Source organism: Heterocephalus glaber, unplaced genomic scaffold (assembly GCF_053883595.1).
Source record: "Heterocephalus glaber isolate CG9 unplaced genomic scaffold, H.glaber_assembly_v1.0 deba00001543, whole genome shotgun sequence".
Classification (NCBI taxonomy): Eukaryota; Metazoa; Chordata; class Mammalia; order Rodentia; family Bathyergidae; genus Heterocephalus; species Heterocephalus glaber.
In genome coordinates this window covers 8,919,490-8,941,630 of record NW_028258336.1, presented here as the reverse complement: position 1 = coordinate 8,941,630, position 22,141 = coordinate 8,919,490, and the positions used below count along the sequence as shown (strand labels likewise).

At 38.7% G+C, this 22,141-nt stretch overlaps 1 protein-coding gene across 3 annotated transcripts in view; it reads right to left on the bottom strand.

Moving 5' to 3' along the window:
* Window positions 1-22,141, bottom strand: part of Depdc1b (DEP domain containing 1B) — a 96,575-nt gene that overhangs the window by 43,697 nt on the left and 30,737 nt on the right. The gene's annotated exons all lie outside the window — the stretch shown is intronic.

The window sequence follows — 22,141 nt, the reverse complement described above, 5'->3', positions numbered from 1 at the left end:
ACTTTGTAGACTTTTATTTTTACTTTTATTTAAACCAAAACAAATTCCAAATAACTAAAAATTTATTCTTGAAGCAAATGTAGAAACAACATATTTTAAAACATCTATAGGTTTCAAGACAATTTGTATCAAGGTGAATCAGAAGAATCACAAATAGTAAGAGCACTGTATAGAAATATTTCAAAAACAGTCTCAAGAGACTTGAAAAGAGATGACTAATGGAGAAAAGATGAGTTTCATCTTCTGTGAAAAGAACATCCAATAACAGCACTTTACTTGAAAAGTCAGTTTTGAGTCAGTAAGAAAAAAAGGGGAGTCTGGAAATCATTAAATCAAGTTAAAGACAACTGAAAGCTGAAATTTCTAGTAATCAAGTTACTAAGGTGGTTTTCCCAAAAGAGCTTAAAATACAAAACCAAATAAATCTCTAATGCCAGTTATGGTATCCTACTTTGATAAGGCTGGCATCCGATCCAATTTCTTAAAAGACCACAGTCACAATGAAAGTTCCATTTCCAGTCAAACTACAGCATTCATGTACACATGTGAACACACACACACACACACACACACACACACACAAATACTGCATATGATTCCAGGAGTTCAGAGATCAACCCACCTCTCAGTCCATTAAAAATTTAACACAATCCTCACCCTTACCCCACCAACAATAGCCACTCCTTACTCGCCAACTCATTTCTCTTAACTACGGTAAAAAAATTTTTGGACCTGAGTTCTAGGCTTGGCTTTTTCATAAATTGTGTGTCTTTTAGAAAGTAAAACTATCTCTAAATCACATCTATTCATCTCTCTAGTGAAAGAATTAAATTGGATAATCTATAAATGTCTTCATAGGTTCAAAAATGGGTTCCTTGTATTCTCACGCCCCCAAAGAAGTAACATAACCCAAAGACCAAAGCAGAATTTCTTATGTGCAGAACAGTGATTAAAGAGATACCAAGGACGGGCTGAGGATTTAGCTCAGTGGTTCCGCTACCTGCCTCAAAAACGAAAGGTCCCAAGTTCGATCCCCGGTACCAAAAAAAAAGAAATACCAAGGAATCCCTTTCCCATCCCAACCCCTCCAAAGACAAGCGGCTCTTTGCCATGAGTGACACTCTGTAGCTATCAACAGGAGGTCTGGAGGTGTGTTAGTTATTTTCACTGAAGACCAGTGACTCTGTCTGAGACAAGACGCAGAACACTCTCCAGCAGACCGTTTTTATTTTGGGGACTGAAAGTTATCAATTTAATCCTAACATTTTAACATTTTAATCATGTAGTCTTGGTCTAGAAAGCCCTTCAGAGCAAATCTAACTCAACTGTCACATTTTCACATAGGAAAATTAAGAACCAAAAGAGGAAAGCAAATTATTAAAAAGCCTTGTAACTAACTGGCCAAGAGAGCAAACCATCTTGCACAAAAGATTTGCAAGCTCGTCCTGTCCACGACACGGTGGGATCACGGGAGCGGCTTGGAGCCCCAGCTTCATCCAGTGCTCCACTTAGCCATGCTTGCAAGTCCCAATTCCATCTCCCCCACACCCACTCCCCTGCCTTACGGCAATTCTGCTACCTGATCCCTCACTACAGAGGCACAGGGGATTATACTTCACACAGTTAAATGTGATAGATTAATAACTACCACAAATTGTCATTTTCTAAGCTGCACTTGATGCTATGGTATTGCTGATTGTAACATTTGGCCTAGCATGTTGTGCTTGATCTAATCAGTTTTCCTTCCGGGTATAAGAAAAATAAAATAGCCTCAGAGTCATTAGAGCCTCAAAGCCTAAACACAAGCCATATCTGGAAGACACCTCTGAAAAGCAATCATTCCACAAGGGTTTTAAACAAAAGCAACAAAGATACCTGCATTAAGCAATTCTGAAATATCAACCCAGGAATTATACCAAGGACAGTACCAAAAACAAAACTGAAAAGACCTTTAACCTGAATCAGCCCGCTGCAGACAGGCAGGTCTGCGCACGCCCCACTGAGGTCCCAAGTCACGCAGAAGTCGCCAAATCAGGCCGTGCCCCGGCAACAATCGACTGGACCCCCCACCTCCTGCTCCTCTGTACAGCCACCTGGTTCCACACTACAAAGACGCAGAGGACACCAGACCACCAGACCACGGTACTGAGTCCCGCTGCTCCCAGCCCAGAGGAAAGGGCTTTTGGGCCACCTTCTGTCCCTCGGCTCCTGGCCCAGAGGAAGGGGCTTCCTGGCGACCATCACTCCCACCGCTCCCGGATCAGAGGTAGGGGCTTCTGAGCCACCATCCCACTGCTCCTGGACCAGAGGAAGGGGCTTCCTGGCCACCATCCCTCCCACCGCTCCCAGCCCACAGGAAAGGGCTTTTGGGCCACCATCCCTACTGCTGCCCCCAGCCCCTGTCCCACCTCTACCAGCTAGGGGGTAATCCGTGCAGGCCCCAACAACAACCCCTCCCAGTCGAAATGAGAAAACATGTAAATAAGTCTCAAAACCAGACTTCCAGATCACCTACAGCAACCCCAAAGGGAAATGAGATGGAACACTCTGATACTCAACCACATGGACCCACTGAACTGCCCACAAAAGGGGATCTGGAAAAAATGAAGTCAGAAATAATTTCTCAGATAAGAGGAGAAATTGTGCCCCTAGTGCAAGACATAATTAATAAATCTAGAGAGGAGCTCAGGAATATGATGGAATCCCAACATAGGAAACAAATGGAATCCACAAAACAGATGCAAATTATTTCGAGGACATGAAAAACTCCATTGAAAGTCTACACAGCAGAATGAGCCAATGTGAGGACAGAATTTCAGATATAGAAGATAAGATTGCAATTAGTGACCAGGAAAAGAAAAACTGCTTCAAAATTATAAGGGAACATGAGAAAATAATCCAGCAGCTGCTAGATGATGCAAAGAAGAATAACATAAGACTGATTGGGCTCAATGAAGAAACAGGAGAGAATGCAGATGACATACAAAATCTCTTCACAGAAATAATGGCAGAAAACTTCCCAAGCAGGGGAAAACAGCTTGACATACGGATAAGTGAGGCATATAGGACTCCAAATAGCCTTGATCAAAAAAAATCTACACATAGGCATATAAGTGTTAAGATTCCAGAAACCCCAAAGAAGAACAAAGTTCTCCAAGCAGTCAGAGAAAAGAAACAAATCACATACAAAGGAAAGCCCATCAGAATCACAGCAGACTTCTCAACACAAACCATCAAGGCAAGAAGAGCTTGGAGTGACATATTCCAAGCCCTAAAAGAAAACAGCCTCCAAACCAGATTGATGTACCCTGCAAAACTAGCTTTCAAAATGAATGGAGAAATAAGATACTTTTGATGTACCCTGCAAAACTAGCTTTCAAAATGAATGGAGAAATAAGATACTTTCATGACAAAGAGCACCTTAGGAACTTTGTGAATACCAAACCAGCACTCCAAAGAATTTTACACAATATCCTAGGAACACACATTGAGGATCACAACCCCAGGAAGCAAAGCAGAATGAACCCATCTGGCATGACAAGAAATTAAATGGAAAGGGGGAGAATCCAACAAAAAGAAAAAGTCATGGCAATGACAAGGCAATACGTTTCAGTTATAACCATCACTGTTAATGGTCTCAGTTCACCAATCAAAAGAAACAGACTGGCAGAATGGGTCAAGAAGCAAGATCCAACAATATGCTGCATACAAGAAACACACTTAATTCAAAAGGAAACTCATAGACTGAAAGTTAAAGGGTAGAAAACAATACTCCATGCGAGACAAACCCGAAAAAAAGCAGGAGTAGCTATCCTCTTGGCAGATCAAGTAGATTTCAAACCAACACTGATGAAGAGAGATGAAGAAGGACACTACATCCTTGTAAAGGGAACAATCCAACAGGAAGAGATGACAATCATAAATATCTATGCACCAAACACTAGTGCACCCAACTATATAAAACAAATACTAACAGACATGAAAAGTCATATATGCACTAATACAATTGTAGTGGGGGACCTCAACACCCCACTGTCACAAATAGGTAGATCAACTAGACTAAAAGTAAGTAATGAAATAATAGAACTCAATCGAACTCTTGAACAAATGAACTTAACAGATGTTTACAAAGTCTTCCACCCCACAAAATCAGAATACACACTCTTCTCAGCTGCACATGAGTCAATCTCCAAAATAGACCACATACTCACACATAGAACATGTTTAACTAAGTGCAAAGGAATTGAAGTTATCCTCTGTATATTATCAGACCATAGTGCGATGAAATTGGAGATCCATAGCAAAAGAAACTCAAAAAATTTCAAAAACACATGAAAATTGAACAACACACTTCTGAATAACCAATGGGTCATAGAGGAAATTAAAGAAGAAATCAGACAGTTCCTTCAATTAAATGACAATGACAATACAACATATCAGAATCTATGGGACACAATGAAAGCAGTCTTATGAGGGAAATTCATAGCAGTGAATATGCATATTAGGAAAACAGAATGAGCCCAATTAAATAACCTGATGCTGAACCTCAAGCTTCTAGAAAAAGAACAGCAGGACAACCCCAAAGCTCATACAAGGGAGGAAATTATAAAGATCAGAGGAGAAATCAATGCAATGGAGACTAAGAGAACAATACAAAAAATCAATGAAGCCAACAAGAGTTGGTTCTTCAAAGAATCAACAAAATTGACAAAACTTTAGCCAACCTTGTCAGAAAAAGGAAAGAAAAGGCCCAAATCCATGCAATTAGGAATGAAAAGGGTGAAATGACAACGGACCCAGCAGAAATCCAGAGGATCATCAATACCTACTTCCAGAACCTATACGCCAATAAGATGGACAACACAGAAGAAATGGACAGATTCCTAGATACATATGAATTACCAAAGTTGAACGAAGAAGACCTAAAAATTCTAAACAACCCAATATCCACCAATGAAATTGAAAATGTAATTAAAAACTTATCAACTAAGAAAAGCCCGGGCCCTGATGGCTTCACTGCTGAATTCTATAAGACATTTAGAGAGGAACTGCTGCCACTACTATTTAAACTCTTCAGTGAAACTGAAAGGGAAGTAATACTCCCAAATTCATTCCTGGAAGCAAGTATTACTTTGATTCCAAAACCAGGGAAAGACACAACCCAAAAAGAGAACTACAGGCCAATCTCCCTAATGAACAAAGATGCAATAATCCTTAACAAGATACTGGCAAACAGAATACAGAGGGTCATCAAGAAGATCATACACCCTGACCAAGTCGGATTTATCCCAGGGATCCAAGGATGGTTCAACATCCATAAATCAATAAATGTAATACACTACATTAACAGAGTAAAGGACAAAAACCATATGATCATCTCAATAGATGCAGAAAAGACATTTGACAAAATCCAACACCCATTCATGATAAAAACACTACAGAAAATTGGAATAGAAGGTCTTTATCTCAACCTGATTAAGGCTATCTATGAAAAACCAAGAGCCAACATCATACCAAATGGTCAAAAATTGAAAACTTTCATGCTAAAATCAGGAACAAGACAAGGATGCCCACTATCACCACTCCTGTTCAAATATTGTCCTGGAAACATTAGCCATAGGAATTAGACAAGAGAAAGAAATAAAAGGAATAAAGATAGGAAAGGAAGAAGTGAAACTGTCATTATTTGCTGATGATGTGATACTTTACATAGCAGACCCAAAAAACTCGGTCAAAAGCCTTCTAGACCTAAGTGACAGATTCAGTAGAGTAGCTGGATATAAGGTCAACCCTCCAAAGACAATAGCCTTCTTATATACAAATAGCAGACCCATTGAGAGAGAAATTGGGGAAATAAATCCTTTTACAATAGCATCTAAAAAAATGAAATATCTAGGAATCAACCTAACAAAGGAAGCAAAAGACCTCTAACACTGAAAACTACAGCACTCTGAAGGAGATCGAAGAGGATATAAGAAAATGGAAAGATATCCCTTGTTTCTGTTTAGGAAGAATCAATATAGTGAAAATGGCCATACTTCCAAAACTACTATATAGATTTAATGCAATACCAATTGAAATTCCAACAATATACTTCACAGAACTAGAGAAAACAATCCAAAAATTCATTTGGAAGCAGAAGAAACCTAGAATAGAGGAAGCAATTCTGGGCAACAGAGACATGGCTGGGGGTATCACAATCCTCAATTTGAAACTATACTGTGGGGCTACTGTGATAAAAACAGCATGGTACTGGTAAAGAAACAGACCTGAGGATCAGTAGAATAGATTGGAAGATGCAGAGACAGCTCCAAACATACTCAGCCACCTCATCTTTGCCAAAGGAGCCAATCGCCCTCATTGAAGAAAAGATAGCCTGTTCAATAAATGGTGTTGGAAAAATTGGATTTCAACCAGCCAAAGATTAAAACTAGACCCATACCTATCACTGTGCACTAAACTAAGATCGAAGTGGATTAAAGAGCTAAATATCAAGACAGAAACAGTAAACTTGCTGGAAGATAAGTTAGGTAGAACTCTCAATGACATTGGCATAGGAAAAGACTTTATGAACAAAACTTCAGTAGCACGGGAACTAGCACAAAGAATCAACAACCGGGATCTAATTTTATTAAAAAGCTTCTGCACTGCAAGAGAAACTACCAACAGAGCTAAGAGACAACCTACAATATGGGAAGAAATTTTTAGCAACTGTACCTCAGACAAAGGTCTACTATCTAGAATACATAAAGAACTGAAAAAAATCAGACCCCCCAAATTCAAAGACTCAATTCAAAAATGGGCATCCGAAATGAACAGACATTTCTCAGACAAAAGAAGTAAAAACAGCAAATAAATATATGAAAAAATATTCAACATCACTGGTCATTCTGGAGATGCAGACGAAAACAACACTGAGATTCCACCTCACTCCACAAAGACTGGATGTTGTCAAGAAATCAACGAATAACAAATGCTGGCGGGGGTGTGGAGAGAAAGGACCCCTTCTCCATTTTTGGTGGGAGTGCACACTGGTGCAACCACTATGGAAATCAGTATGGAGATACCTCAAAGAACTAGGGCTGGAGGTCCCATTTGACCCAGCTATTCCCCTACTGGGTGTCTTCCCCAAAGAATTAAAAGAATCATACCACAGCGATATATGTGCACCTATGTTTATAGCAGCACAATTTATAATACCTAAGGTTTGGAAACAGCCCAAGTGCCCATCGACTGGAAACTAGATAAAGAAGATGTGGTTTTTTTATAAAATGGAGTACTACTCAGCCATAAAGAATGAGCAACTAGAGTCATTTATAGCTAAGTGGATGCATATTGAGGCCATACTCTCAAGTGAAATAAATAGGACACACATATGTAAATACCAAATAGTATCTCTGGTGTGAGAAACTGAAAGTGTAAATAAGGATAAAAATGATTAAAATGAATAATTGATAATTTGAAATAGGAAAAGGTCCAAAGGTGGAGGGGTGGAGGGAGAGGAAGAGGAAAGGGAAGAAAGGAAAGGAAAAATTATGAGAAAGAAAAAAAAAAATGGAAACAAAGTCTATGTAAATAGGGAAGGGCGGTGGGAGTGAAGGGCGCATAGGTAATGGGGAAAAAATAAGAACTAAGATACATCATGTTCAGGTACAAACACCCAATGATAAATGTAAATGTATTGTATACCTAAAATGTACCAATTAATATACAAATTTTTAAAAGAGATTTGCAAGCTCTTTCATTTGAAAATTATAAAACTTTATTAAAAGACAGAAATTTTATTAAATTGACAGAAATGTATCACATTGGTGAATAAGAAGATTCAATATTATAAAATTTCAATTTTCCTCATGAAGATCTGTAATTACAATGAAATTCCAATGAAAATATAAAGGTTTTCATGAAACATGATAAAGGGACTCTTAAAATTCATATGAAAATGCAAAGGGTCAAAAATAATGAAGATATGCTTAAAGAAGAAAGACAAAGTGAGGCAATTTGCCCTACCAGATATGAAGGCCAGTGAAGAAAATGTAGCATGGCCATACTGCTGCAGAAATCAGGGTTTCTCGATGGCAGCATCATCGACATTTAGAGACAGTTCTTTGTTGTGGGACTGCCCTGGGCACTGCAGAATGTTTAGTGGCATCTTTGGCCTCTACCCATTGGACATTAGTAGTACTCTCCAACATATCTGCTATTTATGACAATCAAAAACTTCTCCAGATGTTGCTGAATGGTCCCTGCAGAATCTGTCCCAAGTTGAGAACCCTAGGCCTAAATGAGAATCTAAAACAAACACACAGTCAAATTTAGAAATGATTTATGACAGAATAGATCTATGGGAAAGCATGGAATGTTCAATAAACAGTACTGGGTCAATGGTTATCCTTTGGGAAAAATGAAATTGCCTCCCAGAGGGGGGCTGCCACATTTCCAAAGATAATTACATTCCAAAGGTGTTTATGGCGGTTCAGCCTGCCCCATGCTTTTCTGCAGTGTAATCTTGCCTCTGCCAATAGGCAGGGTGCATTTCTCCTTCTCTTTGCATCTGGCAAGGCTCTCTAAATGTCCTGCCTCCTTGAACTCTCACAAAGTCTTATTTAAGAGTTTGATGGGTAGTGCTGAAAGTTCCAACTCTACTCCCTTGGTAGTGACTCTACCCTAAGTAATCTCATTAAGACAAACAGGATTAGAAGAAAAAACTAAAAGATAAACAGGATTTGTCAAAGGGGCACATTATGAGTAACAAGATACTCTTATTACTTAGGAAAGTCTATGACAGAAAATGAGGACAAAGACCAACTACATTTCATATTACATCACAGGTTTCTACAAATCTTAAAGGGTAATGTACCACAACAGACTTGTAAGGAGCCCAAGACAGAAAATGAGTGTGAGTTTGACTTTGTCCAGTGGAGCAAACCACAATTAAATTCACAAAAAGCTCAACATCCTTAGACAAGAGCACTAACAGAATCACCATCCACTTGAACAGTTCAGATGAAATTGAAAATCACACCTAGTGGAACATTCCAAAACAAAATAAGTAGCAAAGACTATCAAGCTTCTATAAGCAGAAAGTATATTCCATCCAAACATGGGCTATTTTTTAATGAAAAGGAAGAATAATTCAATGGTGAGCCAAAAGTCCAGGCGGTAGTGCAAAAAGCCACATGGAATCACTCCCAAGAAGCAGAATTATGCCCTAACCAAGGAGAAGCAAACATGCATGCAACTGTATTTCAGAAGTGCTGTGGACAAGTGATTGCAATATGTGATGTCATAATGTGACAACACTTAGAAATCTTGGAAGGGGTGAAGGTCATTTGCAAATAGAAGGAAGAGTGTTGTGGCCAGAGGCAAACTATGACAGGTTGTACTTTCCAAGAATGGCCACAACATCTCCCATACTGTGGCTCTTCTTATCCTGCACACTCTTCCTTTCTCATACGTGACTCAAACTCCCCATCAACAGAGATTATTTCTCTGCCCCACCACCACAACGTGAGCAGGCCGAATGATTGCTCTGACAAACAGAATTCAGCAGAAGTGAAGCGATGGTATGGAGTTCTAGGTGTATCCCTTGGCTACCTGGCAGTTTTGTCTGCTGTAAATACTTGCTCTTGGTATGCTTGTGCTTGGGACACAACCCTTTGGCACCCAACCCTTTGGGACCCGGTCATCCGATAATTACAGAGACTACCCCAAGACCAGCATGCATCAAGAGACACAACTCATGAAGAAATGCCCTAGAGAACAAAAACTTATGTAGAGAGAGACAAGCAGGGAAGCATAAAGGAAGCATATTTGTGAGAAGAGAAAGAAGCCACTGAAGTTTGGGGTACACTGGGGCAGCAATGGAAAACCAGAACAATCCTTCATTCACACCATTAAAAATAAATCATGGGCAAAACAAAATCATTGCACAATATAAGAAAATACCTCTGGGACCTTGGGTAAGAAAGAGATTCTAGCATATTAAAACCATATAGTAAAGAAAAAACTGATACATTCAATTATTCTATAAATTAAAAACTTTTCTGTTCATCGGGATGCCTTAAATAAAGAAATATAAGGATTGGGGTGTAGTTCAGTGGTACAGCACTTGGCTAGCATGCACAAGGCCCTAGGTTCCATCCCCAGCAATGAGAGAGAATATGAGAGGTCTTTGCAATTGGTGTAATTAACAAAGGATTAATATTCAGAATATATATTTTTAACTAAGAATCTATAAGAAAAAAATATACAGAAAAAGACATGAACCAAGCATTTCCAGATGTGGAATCAAGAAAGTTAAATAAACATACAAAATTATACTAAATCAAGCCAGGCGTGGTGGTGCACTCCTGTAATCCCAGCACTGAGGAGGCTTAGGTCACTGTGTGAGGCCAGTGTGGGCTATGTAGAGAGTTCAAGGCCAGCCTGGGATGGTGAGACCCTTTCCCAAAAAACCAAAAATTATACTAAATCACATCAGTAATCAAAGAACTTCAAGTAAACACCCTAATGAAGGGAGGGAGAAGGAAGTAAAAAGAATTAAGATGTGTAACATGCATGTACCAACTCCCCACAATGAATGTAATCATCATGTACTACAAATATCTTGAAAATTTTTTTTAAAATCACAATAGAGTATCTCATACAGGCCAGACTGGTAAAATCCAGTATTTTCTACTAGTGAAATAAAAATTTGCATATCCACTATGGAAAACAGTTTGTGATTACCTAGGAAAGCTGAACATTCACACATCCTCTGAATGTAATCTACTCCTATGTAACTCTAGGTACCCTAAAAACAATCCTCGCATGTGTGCAGGAGATGCATCCATATATGTTCATGACAGTATAATTTATAATAGCAAACAACAAAAGCAAGCCACATCTCCACCAACAGTAGTCAAGATATTGATAACCTCTCAGGAGGTGCAAATTGTAGGCAAGCAGGGATCTGCTTTACTGTTATCATAAAAATTGTTCAGGTACAATTCATAAATTAAAAACAAAATTTTTTCAAAAGAGCAGAGCTCCCTCTACTGGGCTTCCTTTGTTTTTGTTTTAAAACTTTGTAAATTTAATTCCAACACTATGGGCATGGATTTCAGAATTACAAATCATCTGTAACTTCACACTGATACAATGAAGAAATTAAGACCAGAAAAGTAATCAACCACAGCTAATCATTCAACAATGCAATCTTGGTCTCCTAGTGCTACCTCCTTTGCCAAATGCTGGTTGAAGAAAAGCAATTAAAAAATAATCCATACCAAAACTACACTCTTTTGCTGACTTTACTTGAAACAAATTCAAATTTATTACCTAACCAATCAGTAAAATTATTCTACACACTTAAGCCACACAGAAAACAGCTAATAAATCTTAATAAACTTGACCAATGACAGAATTCACAGAGAATCAGAGTTCTTTCCATAATATATGTTTAAAATGTTCCTTTTGTATAAGCAAAAATTTGCAACTTCAACAATTTTGCCAATCTGACTTTTTTCCTCAGTAAGCTAAGGCCTTTGTACAAAAAAATAAAAATAAAACCAACAAAATTCAGCCAGATGCTGATTGTCATGGAGGCTGACATCTCTAGAGCTACTATTTCCCAGAAACCCACAGCTTAGGAAAATCTAGAGCAATTCCATGGATTCCACTATGTTCTGCAAACCCACTTAATGTGCTTCTCAAGCCTAGTAGCGGCCCACAGGATCATAAAACCTAAATACTGAAAAACTGCTGGTGAAGACCTTTCACGATAGTGCTTGAAACTATATCAGGAACACACTGTGCTTGAGGAAAAGAGGATGGGAAAAGTAGAGAGACAGTTGTCAAACTAAGGAAAGTTTGAAACTTCAAGCTCAGAAATGTTCCCTTATCCCATATATATATTCTATTATGAGTAAAGGATCAAGTAAGTATTTTTTTAATTTTAAAATGTATAACTTTATTATCAAACACACACATATACAAAAATTAAATTTATTCAAAGAAAAACAATGCAAGGGAAAAAACTATAATAATATTCAAACATAGTAGAACTCAACCAAAACAAAACTGAAAAGTACTTAAACATTTTTCCATATAATTTAAAAAAACATCTCAAGCATTAACAAGACATCAGAGGATGTGATTTGTTTTTAAAAGATTTTCAAAACTAATATTGAACAAATAGTAGTCTGGGAAAAAAATTCTAGTTAGCTAGTAGACTCCACATAGGTCAAATTTTTTTTAATTTATATCTCAATACAGTCATGTGACATGTGATGTAAATATAATCTGAGAAATATGTTATTAGGCAATTTCAACCGTGTGTATCACAAAGTACCACACAGAGTGCCAACTTCTAAGTGCAAACTGAAAAGGTATACATCAATCATCTGTGATGGCCCCTTGATATTATCCAAATACGCATTTAAACACAAGATACATGAGGCTACCACTGCCATAGCAGCACAGTGTTTTACAGTAAACTCTTATATAAGTAGGATTATGCTCTAAAGGATGAAAAGCACAGCATGTTATAATAAGTACCTAAAACAATAACAGTCATTTATCACATTGTCGAGTACTGTGTACTGTACATAGTTGTATGTGCTTCTTCTGGAAACACACCCTTCTCTCCTTTGATCTCAGTGACTCTTCCTTCCCAACCCACTGATGAGCTCCAGCCTAGTCTCTATCTGCATCTCTTCCTATAGTTTTAAACACAATCTATATATGGATTCTTTCCAGATTCCAGCCTGTAACTCTGATCTCTCCCCTTGCCCTCCTGCCACCCCTACCCCTTTGAACCTTTTCTTTGTATTTCAGATTATTGATTATTCATTTTAGTCATTTTAATCCTTAATCACACTTTCAGTTTCTCACACTAGAGAAACTATTCATTATTTACACATATGTGTCCTATTTATTTCACTTAAGAGGACGGCCTCAATATGCATCCATTTAGCTATAAATGTCTCTAGTTTCTGGTCCTTTATGGCTGAGTAGTACTCCATTTTATTAAAAAAAAAAACAAAAAAACCCACAACTTCTTTATCTAGTCTCCAGTTGATGGGCACTTGGGCTATTTCCAAGCTTTAGCTATTACAAATTGTGCCACTATAAACATGGGTGTACATATATCACTGTGGTATGATTCTTTTAATTCTTTTGGGAAGATACTCAGCAAGGGGAATAGCTGGGTCAAATGGGACCTCCAGCCCTAGTTCTTTGAGGTATCTCCATACTGATTTCCACAGTGGTTGCACCAGTCTGCACTCCCACCAACAATGGAGAAGGGTTCCTTTCTCCCCACAACCCCACCAGCATTTGTTATTGGTTGATTTCTTGATAGCAGCCATTCTTTCTGGGGTGAGGTGGAATCTCAGTGTTGTTTTCATCTGCATCTCTCGAATAACCAGTGATGTTGAACATTTTTTCATATATTTATTTGCTGCTTTTACTTGTTTGTTTGAGAAATGTCTGTTCATTTCAGATGCCCATTTTTGAATTGAGTCTTTGAATTTGGAGGGGGGGGTCTGATTTTTTTCAGTTCTTTATATATTCTAGATAGTAGTTCTTTGTCTACAGTAAAGATGCTGAAAAATTTTTCCCACACTGTACGCTGTCTCTTAGCTCTGCTGGTGGTTTCTCTTGCAGTGCAGAAGCTTTTTAATAAAATTAGATCCCAGTTGTTGATTCTTTGTGCAAGTTCCCATGTCACTGAGGTTTTGTTCATAAAGTCTTTTCCTATTGTCTTGAAGACATTGGTCTTCAAGAGTTCTACCTAACTTATCTTCCAGCAAGTTTAGTGTTTCTGTCTGAATGTTTGGATCTTTAATCCACTTCAATCTTAGTTTAGTGCATGGTGATAGGTATGGGTGTAGTTTTAATCTTTGGCAGGTTGAAATCCAGTTTTTCCAACACCATTTATTAAATAGGCTATCTTTCCTCCAATAAGGGTGCTTGACTCCTTTGTCAAAGATTAGGTGGCTGAATATGTCTAGAGTTGTTTCTGCCTCTTCTAATCTATTCCACTGATCCTCAGGTCTGTTTCTTTGCCAGTACCATGCAGTTTTTATCACAGTAGCTTTGTAGTATAGTTTCAAGTTGGGGATTATAATACCCCCAGCCATATCTCTGTTGCCTAAAATTTCTTTTGCTATTATAGGTCTCTTCTGGTTCCAAATGAATTTTTGGATTGTTTTCTCTAGTTCTGTGAAGTATATTGTTGGAATTTCAATCAGCATTGCATTAAACCTATGTAATAGTTTTGGAAGTATGGCCATTTTCACTATATTGGTTCTTCGTATCCAGGAACAAGGGATGTCTTTGCATTTTCTTATATTCTCCTCAATCTCCATTTTCAGAGTGCTATAGTTTTCAGTGTGGAAGTCTTTTGCTTCCTTTGTTAGATTGATTCTGAGATATTTCATTTTTTTGTACGCTATTGTAAAAGGAATTGTTTCCCTAATTTCTCTCTCTGTGAGTCTATTATTTGTATATAAAAAGGCTATTGTTTTTTTGAGTGTTGACCTTATATCCAGTTACTCTACTGAATCTGTCAATTAAGTCTAGAAGTCTTTTGGCAGAGTTTTTTGAGTCTTCTATGTAAAGCATCATATCATCAACAAATAATGACAATTTAACTTCTCCCTTTCCTATCTTTATTCCTTTTATTTCTTTCTCTTTTCTAATTGCTGTGGCTAATGTTTTCAGAACAATATTAAACAGGAGTGGTGATAGTGGGCATCCTTGTCTTGTTCCTGATTTTAGCATGAAAGTTTTCAATTTCTGACCATTTGGTATGATGTTGGCTCTTGGTTTTTCATAGATAGCCTTAATCAAGTTGAGATAAAGACCTTCTATTCCAATTTTCTGTAGGGTTTTTAATCATGAATGGGTGTTGGATTTTGTCAAATGCCTTTTCTGCATCTATTGAGATGATCATATGGTTTTTGTGCTTGACTCTGTTAATATAGTGTATTACGTTTACTGATTTATGAATGTTGAACCATCCTTGGATCCCTGGGATAAATCCGACTTGGTCAGGGTGTATGATCTTCTTGATGACCCTTTGTATTCTGTTTGCCAGTATCTTGTTGAGGATTTTTGCATCAATATTCATTAGGGAGATTGGCCTGTAGTTCTCTTTTTGGGTTGTGTCTTTCCCTGGTTTTGGAATCAAAGTAATACTTGCTTCCAGGAATGAATTTGGAAGCCTTGCTTCTCTTTCAATTTCCTTGATGAGTTTAGAGTAATGGCGATAGCTCTTCTTTAAATGTCTTGTAGAATTCAGCAGTGAAGCCATCAGGACCTGGGCTTTTCTTTGTTGGTAAATTTTTTATTACATTTTCAATTTCACTCATTGTAATTGGGGGTGTTTAGAATTTCTATATCTTCATTTAATTTTGGCAATTCATATGTATCTAGGAATCTGTCCATTTCTTCTGTGTTTTCCATTTTATTAGAGTACAGGTTCTCAAAGTAGGTATTAATGATGCTCTGGATTTCTGGTGGATCTGTTGTGACTTCACCTTTTTCATTCTTAAGTGCATAGATTTGAGCCTTTTCTTTCCTTTTTTTGATAAGGTTGGCTAAGGGTTTATCAATTTTATTTATTCTTTTGAAAAACCAACTCTTTGATTCATTAATTTTTTGTACCATTCTCTTAGTCTCCATTGCATTGATTTCTGCTCTAATCTTTATAATTTCCTCTCTTGTATGCACTTTGGGTTTGTTATGCTCTTCTTTTTCTAGGAGCTTGAGCTTCTGCATTAGGTTATTTATTTGAGTTCTCTCTGTTTTCCTAATATGGGCATTGACTGCTATGAATTTCCCAATGGGAAATTGAACAACCAATGGGGTCACAGAGGAAATTAAAGAAGAAATTAAACAGTTTCTACAAGTAAATGATAATACCAGTACAACATACAGGAATCTATGGGACACAATAAAAGCAGTTCAAATAAGTATTTTTGAAGACAAGGAGATGTGAGCTGATTTGAAAGACATTCCTACTTTAGGTCTATAACAATACTGAAAATTGTATCTCATTTATAACAGAAGATAAATGTATAAAACATCTCTGACTTAAAACAAAGAAATGCAACTGGGTATGGTGGTGCATGCCTATAATACCAAAAGTCTAGGAGGCCGAGGCAAGAGGATCAGAATTTACAGCCTAGCCTGGGCAACTTAGCAAATGAGCAAGACCCTGTCTCCAAATAAAAAAATAAAAGATTTAAGGATGCATCTCAGTACAAAGGTTCAATCCTCAGTACCATTAAAAAAAAAAAAAAACATACCATTTACAGGGAAAGGAACCATTTTAAATAGCATTGAAAAACATGAACAACTTAGACCTGAAGCTAACATGTATAAGTTTAAAACTACAAAATACTGCTGAGAGATTAAAGAGCTTAACAAAAAGATATACCATATTCATGATTTAGAATACTCAAATTTATTAAAATACTAAATCTCCTCAAATTGATCTACTGATTCCAAACAATTGCATTCCAAATCCAAGTAGGAGGGCCGGGGATTTAGCTCAGTGGTTCCGCCGCCTGCCTCGCAAGCACAAGGACCCGAGTTCGATCCCTGGTACCAAAAAAACAAAACAAACAAACAAACAAAAAAAACCCAAGTAGGAATTTTTACAGGAATGAACTTGCTAATTCTAAAATTTATATAGAAAGTCAAACAAACTAATATAATCAAGCAAATTTGAAAAAGAACAACGCTAGAAAATACACTACCTGGTTTCAAGATATATTATAAATCTACAGTAATATATTAGTAATCTACAGTGCTAACTGGAAGAGTAAATGAACTAAGTAGAGGACTCTATGTTGCTGTGTTCCACTAGAACTAGAAAAACAACGTACAGAAAGCAAAGGGTGGTCCCACTTGGCACCCTACAATGACTCCCTGGGGGACCCTGTGCTTCCCATCTCCACAGCTCTGGGCTCTGCACTTAGTGGCCCTGTCCCTAACGGAGAATAAGGGCTCCTGATTCTGAAACAGGAGTGAGGGCTGCACTGACACACGGAGTGGGTAGGAATAGCTGTGGCACCAAGGATGTCTACATGGCACTTCTTGGTGCTTCCTTGTTCCCTGTAACTGCAAGTGGATCAGTGCAGAAACAGTAGTCTGACAAGTGCATGTTACAAGTGCGTCACTCTAGCAAGTGAGGCACCCAAAGCCGCCCAAGGTGATTGCTGAGGGTGAAGGCACTCACAATGCAGAGCAGAGGGAGGGATGAGCAACAGCCATGGCCAGAACAACTGCAGTGACAGGGGGTGGGGTCTTCCTAGTAATTTCATCTTCGAGGTCTGCCCTCAGGAAAAAAGCACCACGCATACTCGTGGGGAAGTAGAAACAGATTGCTGGCCACAGATGTGCAGACTCATCTCTCCCTTCAGGAGCGTCAGCTGCAACACATTTCCATTTTCCCAAGGTTGCCTTCAGCCCAGCACAGAGCACAGCAGGTAAGGGAGCCAGGTTACTCCTAGCCTGGCAGAAACCTTTGCTTTTGGACTCCCCACAGCTTTGCCAAGAGTATATTAGAACTGTGTCCTGTGGCCCTAGGCTCCTCCTGGACAACTGTGGTCTCTGCTTTCCCCAAGCTCACACTTGCCTCCATCTGAAGGCTCCCTCCATCAACTCCTGTTCCAACTCATGCGCCTTTCCAGTCCTCCACCTCCCACCCTTGCCATTAAATCTCTTGCATATCAAGTCCATCTTAGCACCTCATTCTCAGATGACCTAAACTATCAGAATCTTCTATTAGGTCAATGCAAGAAATATGAGTACCTCCTATTACATTACTAGGTGACAGAGTTACAAGAATTAATGTGTTTACCCTCCAGAAATTTAAGAGTCTAGCAACTATGACCTTCAGGCCAAATCCCATCACTTGTTTCATTAACATGTACAGGAACACAACCATGATGCAATACATTTATGTATTGCCTATGGCTATTTTCATCATACAACCATTGGAGAGTCCAACAGACGTTGTATAACTCACAGGTATTTACTATCTGGCCCAGTACAGAACAAGTTTGCTGACCCCTGGTGTAGTGAAAAGAGAGTCCCTAGCCCCTTATCCCTTTTTGTCTCAGTATTTCAGACATTTAAATCTAGTGCCTAAAGAATTGATCATCATAGGCTGGGGATTTAGCTCAGTGGTTCTGCTGCCTGCCTCGAAAGCACAAGGACCCGAGTTCAATCCCCGGTACAAAAAAAAAAATTGATCATCATGGCTGAAGTGTTGGTATTACTTTAGTGTCAACTGTAATACCAAATGAAGCAAAATGACATAGACTGCCAATACACTTTTCAATAAATTATGCCTATGGTTTTTTTTAGTATGGATTAAACAGTTAATTTTATATGTGTAAGAACTCAGAGCCTGATGGAATGAGTAAGAGCAAAAGAAAAATGAAATCATGTTTTGCATTTTCCTATAAAAAAACAAAAGATGTCCACTAGAGGGAGTGCGTAGTCCACTAATTTGAAGGGAGAGGTAACTAAAACAGGTCCCTTCAAATAGACCTACAAGACTGATGAATTTCTCCCAGAAAGGAATACTGTACTCATATTCTGGGGGAAGGAGAGAGAAGAGTAGGAAAACTGATCAAGATGTGATATGTATATTTACCAGTTCCAAGAGATGAATATAATTACTGTGTACCGATAACATACAGTAGTAAGATAATAATCACTGAGAGGTCACATACCTCAACTTAAGATTTGGATTTTTTTAACTACAGGTACAAATAGACACTTTTCAAATCTCTAGTTCACTAGACTACAGTAAAATTGACTCACACATACACTTTTTTGGGTGTGTGTATATAGTCCTATCAATCTTAACACATGTACATATTGTGTAACCACCATCACAATCAGGAAGCAGAACAGTTCCCTCACTCCCAAAAACACCACTTCCTGACCACCTCCCTTTAGAGTGTCACAACCTTCCCTATGTACACTACTGATCCATTCGGCCAGAGGACATTTAGATTATCGCCAGTTATTAGCAATTATTAATAGAGCTTCCATAAATATTCATTTATAAGTTTCCATGTGAACATTAGGTTTCCATTCCTCTAGGGTAAATATCCAGGGGTAGGAATGCTGAGTCAGAGTCCATGTACTTATTAACGGTAAGAGAAACTGTGGAGCTATGTTCCAAAGTGACTACGGTCTAGGCTTCCCACCAGCAATGTGACATTTCCAGCTGCTTTGCATTCATCCTCACTAGCACTTGACACTGTCTTCTGATAGGCATGTAGTGGTATTTCATTGTAGCTTTAACTTGCTTTTCCCTCAGGCTATGTTAAAACATCTTTCCAAGTGCTATCTGCTATCTGTGTATTCTGAAATGTCTGTTCAAGTCTTTTATTAGTTTTTTAATTGGTTGGCTGTTTTGTTACTGCTGTTTATAAGTCCTTTATATATTCTTCATACCACCCCATCGTCACATAAATTGTTTGCAAATATTCTGTACCCATGTATAGTTTGTGATCTCACCTTAAGAGTCTTATAGCAAAAATTTTTCATTGATGATGTCCAATTTACCATGTTTTTTCTTTTATGACTGGTGCTGTTGATGTCATGTATTAAGAACTCTGCCTAACTTCAGGAGATAACAATTTTATCCTATTCTTCTAAAAGTGTCATCATTTTACATTTAAATCTATGATCCATTTCAAGTTTATTTTTGTGTAGATTATATTTCTGGACTTTTAATTCTGGTACACTGATCTGTGTGTCTATGAGCATTCCTTATCTGAAATACTTAAGGCCAGACGTGTTTCAGCATTCAGAGTTGTCCAGATTTTAGAATATTTACATAGACTTTAGCAGTTGAGCAACCCTAATCCAAAAAACTGAAATCTGAAAACCAAAATCTGAAATGTTCTGAAATTCTTTTTTTTAAAAAAAACAGAATCTCATAATGTTGCCGAGGATGATGCTGGACTCATGGGCTCAAGTAATATTCCTTGGCCTCATAAGTAACTGAGACTCCAGGTGTGTACCAGGAGTGACAAAACTTTCTGAGCAACACATCAAATTTCAAAGCTGATTATTTTTCAGTTAGGTCTTATTTTCAGGGAAGCACAGAATTATCACAGTACACTTCCATTTTTATAGAACCTATTACGTTAGGTTTAAATAATACCACATAATTATCTGTTCAGATACAATGGGCAGACATGACAATATGTATGAAATTTCTTTAACCAAGACATTCCTGGTGATTTCTTAAAACATTTTAAAGGCAAAAGTGGTCCTCTAAGGATGAAATAGACACCCTGTCTGTCCATCCCCTAGGGTTGTCATGAAAAGATCACAGAAGGAATTTTTTTTTTCCTGAACTGAGGACCAAACCCAGGGCCTTGCTCATGTGACATAAGAGCTCTACCACTGAGCCACATCCCCTGCCTCATAAAATTTTTATGAAAATATAACATAGTTGCCATGGCTTGTATCTAGATGTCCCTCAAAGCCTCATGCACTCACAGGTGGGGCTTTTCAAAGGTGTCTGGATCTAGGATGTGTGAACATGAATTAAGGGTGCGTGATAACCAAATTAGTCCACTGATTGGTTTAGCATAATGAGAAGGTCCCCTCTGGGTGTGGGTGGCACCAGTCAATAGGTTTGCAGCCTGATGGGATAAAAGCAACAAAAGGAAGGCAAGTTGGCTGCTTCCTGCCTTCATTGCCATAGACTGTTTCTCCTCTGCCATGCCACCCTGCCTTGGAGCCAGCTGTTGACTATGGACTGAAACCTCTACAAACTGTGAGATAAAACAGACCTATTTTGTTCGTTTGTTTGTTTTTGGCTTTGAAACACGGTCTTGCTATATAGTCAGGCCAGCCTTGAACTCACTATGTAGCCCAGACTGGCTTCTAACTCTCAGTGATCCTCCTGCCTCGGCCTCCTGGGTGCTAGGATTACAAGAGTGTGCCACCTTGCCCAGCTAAATCTTTCATCCTTTAACTTGTGGTTATTCAGTATTTTGTCCCAGCAATGAGAAAGTAACTAAGACAAGAATATAACTGGTTCTCATCTGCAATGAGAAGTAGTGTCCTGAAGTTTTGTTAAGGACAGAAAACAGTTTAGTACCCATTAGAGGCATCTAAAGTTGTCTTCACCAGCAGCAAATCCAGAACTCTTTCTAGTCATCAGTGTTGGTAACAGGAAAGAAGTGGTCCAATAAATAATGCTGACTCCTTTTCTGCAACTCATGCTTATTACTATCATTCAAACAGCAGAATCTTGCTTTGCTTTCTCTTCTGTTTTTTTGGGGGGCGGGGGGTTGTTTGTTTCTTTGAGACAGGGTCTTGTGACATAGTCCAGGCTGGCCTTGGACTCTGTGGCCCAGACTGACCTCAAACTTGAGCCTCTGTAGCAGGCACCCTGCCCAGTACTAGCAGGCTATGAGTGGCACGTGCTTCTTGCCTTCCCTAATTTGGGTATATTGTTTTATATCAGGAGTTAGACTGAAGCCCTGTGTGACTCAAACAGGCATGTCAGCTAGCAAAGCTGGGCTAGTATGGCTTCTTTGCTAATGGTTGTCACCGAGGCCTAAGTCCTAGTCTGTGAGGTGGCAGGGCCCTGCTGAATTACTTGCAGCTGAGGTGAGCGTGACCCCAATTAAAATCCTTTCCCCTGAATTATCGCTTCTCACTGACCTTATGGGTTGCTTGCTAATTGTGCCTGGTCCCAATACTAGTTTCTTCTCTCCTAGCAAGATAAGCAGTGCCTACTCCCTAACAGCCCTGCCTGGTGCCATCATGCCACGTGTTTGGCAGTAACTCACCAGATGACTTCAAAGCTCCCTAGCTCCCTATTCCCTCTCACGATTGTATTCAATAAATGCTACACGCGCTTGGGGGCTTTTGTCTTTGCTGCCATCAGCAGCACTGACCAGGACCCAAGACTCAGCTTCATTATAAGTCTCATTCTGTCTATTCTTTAACCTTTAGCCAGTGCTGTGGTGGCACACAGGAGGCTGGGACCTACTGCAGGGGTCTTCATCGACATCCATTCCTCCTGACCCTTAGAATCCTCCTGCCTCAGCCTCCTGAGTGGTAGGATTACAGGTGTGTGCCACCTTACCAGGCACTGCTT